Below are 9,770 nucleotides of genomic sequence, written 5' to 3'. Positions count from 1 at the left end.
CCATTAGTTCTTCACCAAAGCGAAGTTCAGTCTTATTCTTGTTACTCATTGGTGGATTTGGTAAAGGTTCTAGATGGAACTTGAGGAAAAAGCTTATAGGGATAGTTTTGTAACTGTATTTCATTAATTAACCATTCGTCTATTTGCGAGTGGATTGAAGGGTTTGGAATAGATGGTTCTAAGTTCATTGGTAGTGGTGTTTCAAGAGAGCAATTAAAAATATTTTCATTAACAGGCTTAATAGTATTATGGCTTGCCATTATAGAATCTAACTCTTCCTGAGATGGTAACTTTTCAATTTGCCTAGAACTTTCCCCAATTTCTATTTCATTGGGCTTGGGTTTCTCGAGAGGTAAAGCATCGAACTCTATAGGTTCTTCTATATCTGGTATATACCTATTGAAATCTCTGGAAACTTCTACTCTTACTGGATAGAGATTTAAATTCTGAAGGGCCTCAGACATGTTACTCATACTGTTTAGCAAAAATAGACATAGTCAGAATTCATAAAATTTATAGAAAACTTTTTAAATATTAGTTCCTACTGGGTATTATTGAAATTTACATCATACGAGGTTTTATTCTGAAAATTTTATGATTTTCTTGATAAGACTTCTAAATTGTAGATAATAAAGGTACTAATACTTGAATCAATTTATTTGACTAACATATAAAGATCTGCTCATACTGTACACAATTAGTCAGATAAATAAACAATTAATCACAAAATAGTAATTAATGGAAATTAAGTATTTTCTAAATACTTAATTGGCTTAAATCAGTGGCTTGAGAAGTGGCTCTGATACCACCTTATTTCCGTCACGGCCCCCGACCCGGTTTGACCCGTTTCAGGAGCCGTGGGACAGAAATCCCGCGGTATTTAATTTAGGCGACAGCGGAAGTCTTTTTAAAACAGGATCTTTAGTATTAAACTGCTCATTATATAATTTAGGGATAAAACCCAGTAATTTACAATACTGTGATTTCCATGGAAATCTTTATTTTTAAAACATGTTCCTTTATTTATTTACACTGAGCCACTTTTCTAAGCTGGTAGTGCTTCCTGGCACTTTTCTTTGCTCATAACAGATTACCTGAAACATGTTTGAAAAAGGTTTTGTCAGCGGGGAAATACTGAGTGAGTTCATTCAGTTTTTAGGAAATGACTCATAGTTATAAATTACAGCATAAGAGCGATTACAATGGTTCATATCTTATTTTATTCTGGCTTTCTGTCACAATGGTGACAAGTCACAATGGTGACGATGGTCATACCACTATTAGGTTAATGAACTCTAATAGTGACGTTTTTCCCTAGTAGGTCAATGAACCTAACTGAGAGAAATAGTAATGTGCACAATACCCCATTAACCAATAAATCAAGATATCCACGACTTAGTCCCTGTATTTATAACACTTTTGAAAATAATTTGGAGTATTGTAAAACAATTGATAAAAAGAAGAATGACTCACATTGCAGATTTAACGAGCAGTGTATAAGCCTACTGATTAGCCTTGATTATTTCTAATCTAACAATAATGCACACAAAACAGGATTAGTGATCAATACAGCAGTTACGATAATTCCCCGAGATCAATTTTGACAATGAATGTCCAAGTGCAATACTTCGGCTCATTTATCAAAATGACAAATGATAAAGTATAGTACTTCAACTCGTATATCGAATTATCGACAACGACAAAGTACAATGCTTCGGCTCATTATCGAATTATCGACAACGATAAAGCATAGCCCAATGTGGGCGGCACTTAGACATTCTTTGAATGTATTGATTCCGGAAACTGAATCGTAATAGCGATCGAGTAATTACCCTGTTCTGTGGCAGCGATTCGATAATTGTGTGTGTGTTGGACTGTTTTGCTTATAACTCGACCTATGTAACTCCGCTTTTCGTCGTTTCAGTGCCAAAATTCAAGTCCCAACCCCTGCTATTTATACTGAGATTTTGACACCGTCGCGTAGCGCGAGGGGTACCCCCTTAGCCGTCGCGCTACGCGAGTGACCACCCTATTTTCATAGGGTAGCCCTTCGTGCAGGTAGGCTTGCTGTGTTGTCAGTTTCTTAAAATTCGATTTTTATAATTAGTTATGAAGATAATCGTTGGCTAGGGTTTATCCCCCCCTGAGTTTTAGGGGCCCTGATCCTGATTCTGAAAATTCTGAAAATTTTAGGGTTTGTGTAGAATCACTTGGGTGTCTCAATTAGAGTTTCCTTAATAGCTAATTAACATCCTAATTAGGGATTTTAGTGACAGTTGTTACATCCTCCCCACCTTAAGAAAAATCTCGTCCTCGAGATTCACTGAAATAGATGAGGGTATTTTCACTCTATCTCTGATTCCAGTTCCCAAGTATACTCTTGTTCTCTTCTGGATTCCCATTGGACTTTCACTAGCACTAGTCGTTTGTGTTTGAGAAACTTAATTTTCCGATCTTCTATTTGTAGGGGTTTCTCTATGAATTTTAGCTTTTCATTTACCTCTATATCTTGAAGAGGTACTACCAGGGATTCGTCTGATAGAAGTTTCTTAAGATTGGATACATGAAACACATCATGTACTTCAGCTAATTCTTCTGGTAGTTGTAAATGATAAGCTACTGGTCCTATGCGTTGGATTACTGAAAATGGTCCTACGTATAAGAGACTTAGCTTTTTCTCTTACCGAATTTATAAATTCCTTTCCAAGGAAATACTTTCAATAGCATTTTGTCTCCAACTCGGACTTCGACGGCTTTTGTTTATTATTTGTATAGTTCTTCTAACCGTCTTCAGCCTTTCCTTCGTGATACTAAATATCATAGTCGTAGTCATCGAGGATTTCCCTTTTTCCTCATGTTTAATTCTTGTTGCTCAAATATGTATCTTAAAATCTTATGACCCATATGGATAGTAAGCTTGCTTAGATAATATTTCCTAATCTTAAGGATAACTTGTGGTTTCTAATTTTTAGGCTTACAAGTGGTAAGGCTTTCTTCGTGCTTTTGCAATTGCCTTGATGCATACACAATTACCTTTTTGTGTCGCATTACTATATATCCAAATTTTAACTTTGAAGCATTACCGTATACTTTTAAAATCTTCTGTTCCTTCTGGTAAGGCTAGCTAGAGGCTTCTTTTTGTTTAGGTTCTTATTTAGAATTAACTGTGTTAACTTAGTTAAGGATGTATCTATCTAAAAGAATCCTTAATAAACTGCCTATAGTATCCGGCTAAATTTTACAAAATACTTACTTTCCATTTAAAGATTGCGAACTCTTCCATTGCTATCTTAGCAGAATCTAAGTGAATATCTTCATGATTTATCATGTGACCTTACGTGGTTTATTTCCTATAATCATAAATACTTCTCCGGCGGTTACCTGGATTTTCTATAAAGTTCTTATCACAGAGAATTCGAGTAGGGTTGGCTACTAACTAATCTATTTTTAATACAACATCAAACTCGGCTAATTTCATAGGAATTAGGTTAGCGAAGAATTATATGACCTGAGAGTTATATTTTCCTTTTTGCATGTTTTGACTGTAAAGATTTGTCTTAAGTTGACAGAATGAAGTATTTATAAAACTTTAGTGTGTATCAGAGTCAGTTAATACTTTTTGTGTAAACGTTGTAACCTAGGACGTACCGGCTATTACATCTGGAATGAGCTCTGTTTCCTGAGCAGTCAATTGAAAGGCTCTTGCATTCCTTTTTGCTTCTTCTGCAGGTTTGGCTTTAGTGTCAGATGGTTTGTTTAGTTTTGGACAATTTGGCCTAAGATGTCCAGTTTCTCCACAGTTGTAACAAACTGAAAATTTCTTCCTCCTGCAGTCTTCTTCCTGATGCCCCGGAATTTTGCAAAAATTGCAGTATCCTTTGCATCTTCCAAAATGCTTTCTTTTGCAAAAATTGCAAAATGAACTAGTAGAAGATTGCCCATTCCCTCCTTTCTTAAAATCGTTATGGTTATCCGAACGGATTACCTGGGTAATCTTTTGGGCTACTTCCTTCCTTCTATTTTCTTCTCTTGTCCGTACTAGTTCGTCAGTCAGAGTATTGGCTAAATCTACCGCATCATCAATCGTGCGAGGTTTCGCAGCCTTGACGATGTTACGGATTTCAGAAATCAATCCCCAAATATATCGAGAAATAAGTACTGGCTCTGGCGAAGCCAGGGTTGGTACTACTCGAGCATATTCGAAGAATGTCGTAGTATACTTTCGACAATCTACATCAACCATTCGGTGGGTTAAAAACTTGTTTGTCATTTGTTCTTTTTCATATTCGGGACAAAATTTTCTTTCTACCAAGCTCTTAAATTCTTCCCAGTTCATAGCATACGCCATCCTTCTTCCTTTTGATTGTAACACCGTATTCCACCATTCTAGCGCTCCTTCCTTGAAAAGATTTGATGCGTACATGACCTGATCATCCTGAGCACATTTACTTATGGCAATTACTGCCTCAGTTTTCTCTAACCAATGTAGTGCCGCAGTCGCTCCTTCATTGCCTGAAAACTCAGATGGTTTACAAGCAAGAAATTCCTTGTAAGTGCAACCAGGCGTTGCAACTTTCATTTTCTTAGGGAGCGGCGCTGGTTGTGGTTCATTGTCATGATTAACATGATCATTGCCTCTGTTTACGCTATTACTGAAGTTATCTTCAGAAATACGTTTGCTAGGAACGGGTTGTTGTGGTTCTATTGGATTTTTAACAGCAGCAACGATGGCTGGAATAGCGTTGGCTATCCCTTGAGCTATCATTGTTGGAATAGTGTTGGCTATCCCTTGAGCAACGATATTTTCTATATCCTGCCTAGTCATATATTGATCCCCCGGTTGTTGCTCAGAATCATTAACCTCATTAACTGGTTCATTATTAGCGTTTTCCATTTGACAACTAAGTTATAGATAAATAATTAGTATACAAGAAATAATCCAATATCACACTTAATTGCACATAATCATGTATACGAACAAAATTTGTAAATTTTCTAAAATTTCATGCTTCTATATACAACTGTTTTATTATTTATCTTACACATACTGATTTTACTATTATTATTACACAATAACAGTTTCATAAATCCCCTATCCTTTTTTTTTTTTTTTTTTTTTTTTTTGTCAACGATATTCTAGTAACTGTGTTCCCTCTTATCGTAGTTCCAGGAGATTTGTCCCCCAATCTCTTGGATCCTATTCCCAGTATCCATTAGTTCTTCACCAAAGCGAAGTTCAGTCTTATTCTTGTTACTCATTGGTGGATTTGGTAAAGGTTCTAGATGGAACTTGAGGAAAAAGCTTATAGGGATAGTTTTGTAACTGTATTTCATTAATTAACCATTCGTCTATTTGCGAGTGGATTGAAGGGTTTGGAATAGATGGTTCTAAGTTCATTGGTAGTGGTGTTTCAAGAGAGCAATTAAAAATATTTTCATTAACAGGCTTAATAGTATTATGGCTTGCCATTATAGAATCTAACTCTTCCTGAGATGGTAACTTTTCAATTTGCCTAGAACTTTCCCCAATTTCTATTTCATTGGGCTTGGGTTTCTCGAGAGGTAAAGCATCGAACTCTATAGGTTCTTCTATATCTGGTATATACCTATTGAAATCTCTGGAAACTTCTACTCTTACTGGATAGAGATTTAAATTCTGAAGGGCCTCAGACATGTTACTCATACTGTTTAGCAAAAATAGACATAGTCAGAATTCATAAAATTTATAGAAAACTTTTTAAATATTAGTTCCTACTGGGTATTATTGAAATTTACATCATACGAGGTTTTATTCTGAAAATTTTATGATTTTCTTGATAAGACTTCTAAATTGTAGATAATAAAGGTACTAATACTTGAATCAATTTATTTGACTAACATATAAAGATCTGCTCATACTGTACACAATTAGTCAGATAAATAAACAATTAATCACAAAATAGTAATTAATGGAAATTAAGTATTTTCTAAATACTTAATTGGCTTAAATCAGTGGCTTGAGAAGTGGCTCTGATACCACCTTATTTCCGTCACGGCCCCCGACCCGGTTTGACCCGTTTCAGGAGCCGTGGGACAGAAATCCCGCGGTATTTAATTTAGGCGACAGCGGAAGTCTTTTTAAAACAGGATCTTTAGTATTAAACTGCTCATTATATAATTTAGGGATAAAACCCAGTAATTTACAATACTGTGATTTCCATGGAAATCTTTATTTTTAAAACATGTTCCTTTATTTATTTACACTGAGCCACTTTTCTAAGCTGGTAGTGCTTCCTGGCACTTTTCTTTGCTCATAACAGATTACCTGAAACATGTTTGAAAAAGGTTTTGTCAGCGGGAAAATACTGAGTGAGTTCATTCAGTTTTTAGGAAATGACTCATAGTTATAAATTACAGCATAAGAGCGATTACAATGGTTCATATCTTATTTTATTCTGGCTTTCTGTCACAATGGTGACAAGTCACAATGGTGACGATGGTCATACCACTATTAGGTTAATGAACTCTAATAGTGACGTTTTTCCCTAGTAGGTCAATGAACCTAACTGAGAGAAATAGTAATGTGCACAATACCCCATTAACCAATAAATCAAGATATCCACGACTTAGTCCCTGTATTTATAACACTTTTGAAAATAATTTGGAGTATTGTAAAACAATTGATAAAAAGAAGAATGACTCACATTGCAGATTTAACGAGCAGTGTATAAGCCTACTGATTAGCCTTGATTATTTCTAATCTAACAATAATGCACACAAAACAGGATTAGTGATCAATACAGCAGTTACGATAATTCCCCGAGATCAATTTTGACAATGAATGTCCAAGTGCAATACTTCGGCTCATTTATCAAAATGACAAATGATAAAGTATAGTACTTCAACTCGTATATCGAATTATCGACAACGACAAAGTACAATGCTTCGGCTCATTATCGAATTATCGACAACGATAAAGCATAGCCCAATGTGGGCGGCACTTAGACATTCTTTGAATGTATTGATTCCGGAAACTGAATCGTAATAGCGATCGAGTAATTACCCTGTTCTGTGGCAGCGATTCGATAATTGTGTGTGTGTTGGACTGTTTTGCTTATAACTCGACCTATGTAACTCCGCTTTTCGTCGTTTCAGTGCCAAAATTCAAGTCCCAACCCCTGCTATTTATACTGAGATTTTGACACCGTCGCGTAGCGCGAGGGGTACCCCCTTAGCCGTCGCGCTACGCGAGTGACCACCCTATTTTCATAGGGTAGCCCTTCGTGCAGGTAGGCTTGCTGTGTTGTCAGTTTCTTAAAATTCGATTTTTATAATTAGTTATGAAGATAATCGTTGGCTAGGGTTTATCCCCCCCTGAGTTTTAGGGGCCCTGATCCTGATTCTGAAAATTCTGAAAATTTTAGGGTTTGTGTAGAATCACTTGGGTGTCTCAATTAGAGTTTCCTTAATAGCTAATTAACATCCTAATTAGGGATTTTAGTGACAGTTGTTACAGTTCCTTAGATTCGAGTAGCAAAACGAACGTTGTCAAGATAGTAAAGATCACAAAAGTCTAGAGGTTATGCCATACTAACAATGCATCATAAGGTAGACAAATAATTACATGTAATCAATCATACTATAGTGCTGAGTGTGTAGCCATATGCAATGTCATAAGTAGGTGTACGCTAGGCACGTAATGCATAAGGTAAATGAAAAACGAACCTTGCAATCTGAAGCTGAGTGTCATGGTCGATTTCAGAACTGTTCGGTTATAGTCTGGTTTTATGAAAACGTTTTAAAACCAAGTTCACTATAACCAATGGCTCTGATACCAAACTGTCACACCCCCAAATTACCACATAGGGAGTGTCCCTGTTAGGCGTGTGACATACCAATAACGAGCCACCAATTACATTGAACCCATACAAGTTATAAATAAAATCCCCATTATTATTAAAAAACATCTTCAATAAGTTTAAACGAAAATCAATAAGTTTAGCGGAAGCAAATAGTAAACGAAGTTAAACTGTTTCAAAACCAAAGTATAGTCTCAAGAAATCAGTCACATAAATCCTTCCTGTCGACCCATGACCACTCCAGCTACTCCAGACAGCAAGTTCCCAAATCCAAAATACCTAACGACCTGCGAGCATGCAACAAGTGTATCAGACAACGCTGGTGAGTTCATAGTTTTACAAAAACGTTGTTTACCAAGTATGTAGTTAATCCATTGAAGTTAATTCCCGAAGAAATGTTGAAAACAATGTTGATAATACCCCAATACAAGACGGCTTCTGATTATTTTGCCCTTTCTCCAATGCTCCTATCAAAGCATTGGTCATGACTAGGTCATTAGTTCAACACCCGTCCTCCCAGGAACGGGGTGAGGTTGCCAAACCTAAGTAGCGCTACTAACTAATACCATGTTACCTCCTAGGTAACCAAACAACACGGAGGGACTTTAAAGGTGATAGGAAGAGTATATTATCCAACATTCCCGTTTTTACCCCAAAAGACTTATCCCTCCCAGGAATACCCACTGACTGTCCCAACCACCGGGACGCATGCTCAAGAAAGATGAACTCACCTTTGGTTTGCTCGGTTTGATTGTTTACTTGATTATTAGTTAAACAAACACGCCCTAAAAAGAAAGTTACCGATAATAGTCAGTTCTACATACGCACGAATTACATCTCTCACACACTACCCACTCAGGTATTCATTGTTCACATGTAGTACAGTTACTATATATGCATGACGCACAAGTAATCCAACTCATGATATTTAGCTCATTCTCATGACGACATCACCCAGTATGCAATAAGTCAGTTACACATAACTACATTTCTGATTTACGTGTATGCTTTTCAAGCCTATTTATTGCTCATATGCAACACATAGCACAAGCAAGACAACAAAAAAAACAAACAGGAAAACATGTGATAATATTTTTCCAAGGCAAGCTATGTCAAATATTACCCAAAGTGGCGGCCCACAAGCATCCATAGCCCAACCCCCCTTTTAGCATGTTATTTCGATAACATGTAACCCAGCTAGCACTATTCCAGTTTATTCATTTATTCACATGGTCCATTTAATCCAAGTGTGTGTTCCATGGTTTATGTGCGGTCAGATTCAACCTTCTGTTCAATTACATATACTAAGTTTTGATCAACCAACACCCATATTCATCATAGCAAGTATCCAAGTCATTACCACCAGTAACTAAGCTACCCCCTTTGATTCGAGATTTACGTTCAAAAGTAATAAACTAACATCCCCTGATTCGATTAAACTTCAACGTCTCTATCCGTTCATTAAATCATACATATATTACCAAACAATCATTCGGTTGTAACACATATGAATTTCTATGACAACAACCACCCATATATGTATGTAACTAAATCGGCTAATATACACATACAAATATCTAGACACAATTGTACCAAGACCACATGCTAATATTGATTATATTTTATTATCACATTGCACAGCATAGTCTCCAATACATCCACATGCTCACCTAGAATTAATTATTCACCCCACCCAATGTTGCATATAAATATCATTATCACCATCACATATGTCCAACCTAATTGGACCTTCACCTTAGTCATATATCACATATCAAATCATATGTAAAGTAGTGCACATCAAATCATATATAAAATAGTAGTAGCACATCATATCATATAAAATAGTAACACACATGGCTATACTGCCAACTTACAAATGGTGCCTCCTAATTGCAGCTTGAATTCGGTGGGGGGGGGGTGTGTTCTCTC

Source organism: Helianthus annuus, chromosome 15, assembly GCF_002127325.2.
Source record: "Helianthus annuus cultivar XRQ/B chromosome 15, HanXRQr2.0-SUNRISE, whole genome shotgun sequence".
Taxonomy (NCBI): Eukaryota; Viridiplantae; Streptophyta; class Magnoliopsida; order Asterales; family Asteraceae; genus Helianthus; species Helianthus annuus.
Note: the sequence above shows the minus strand (reverse complement) of the source record.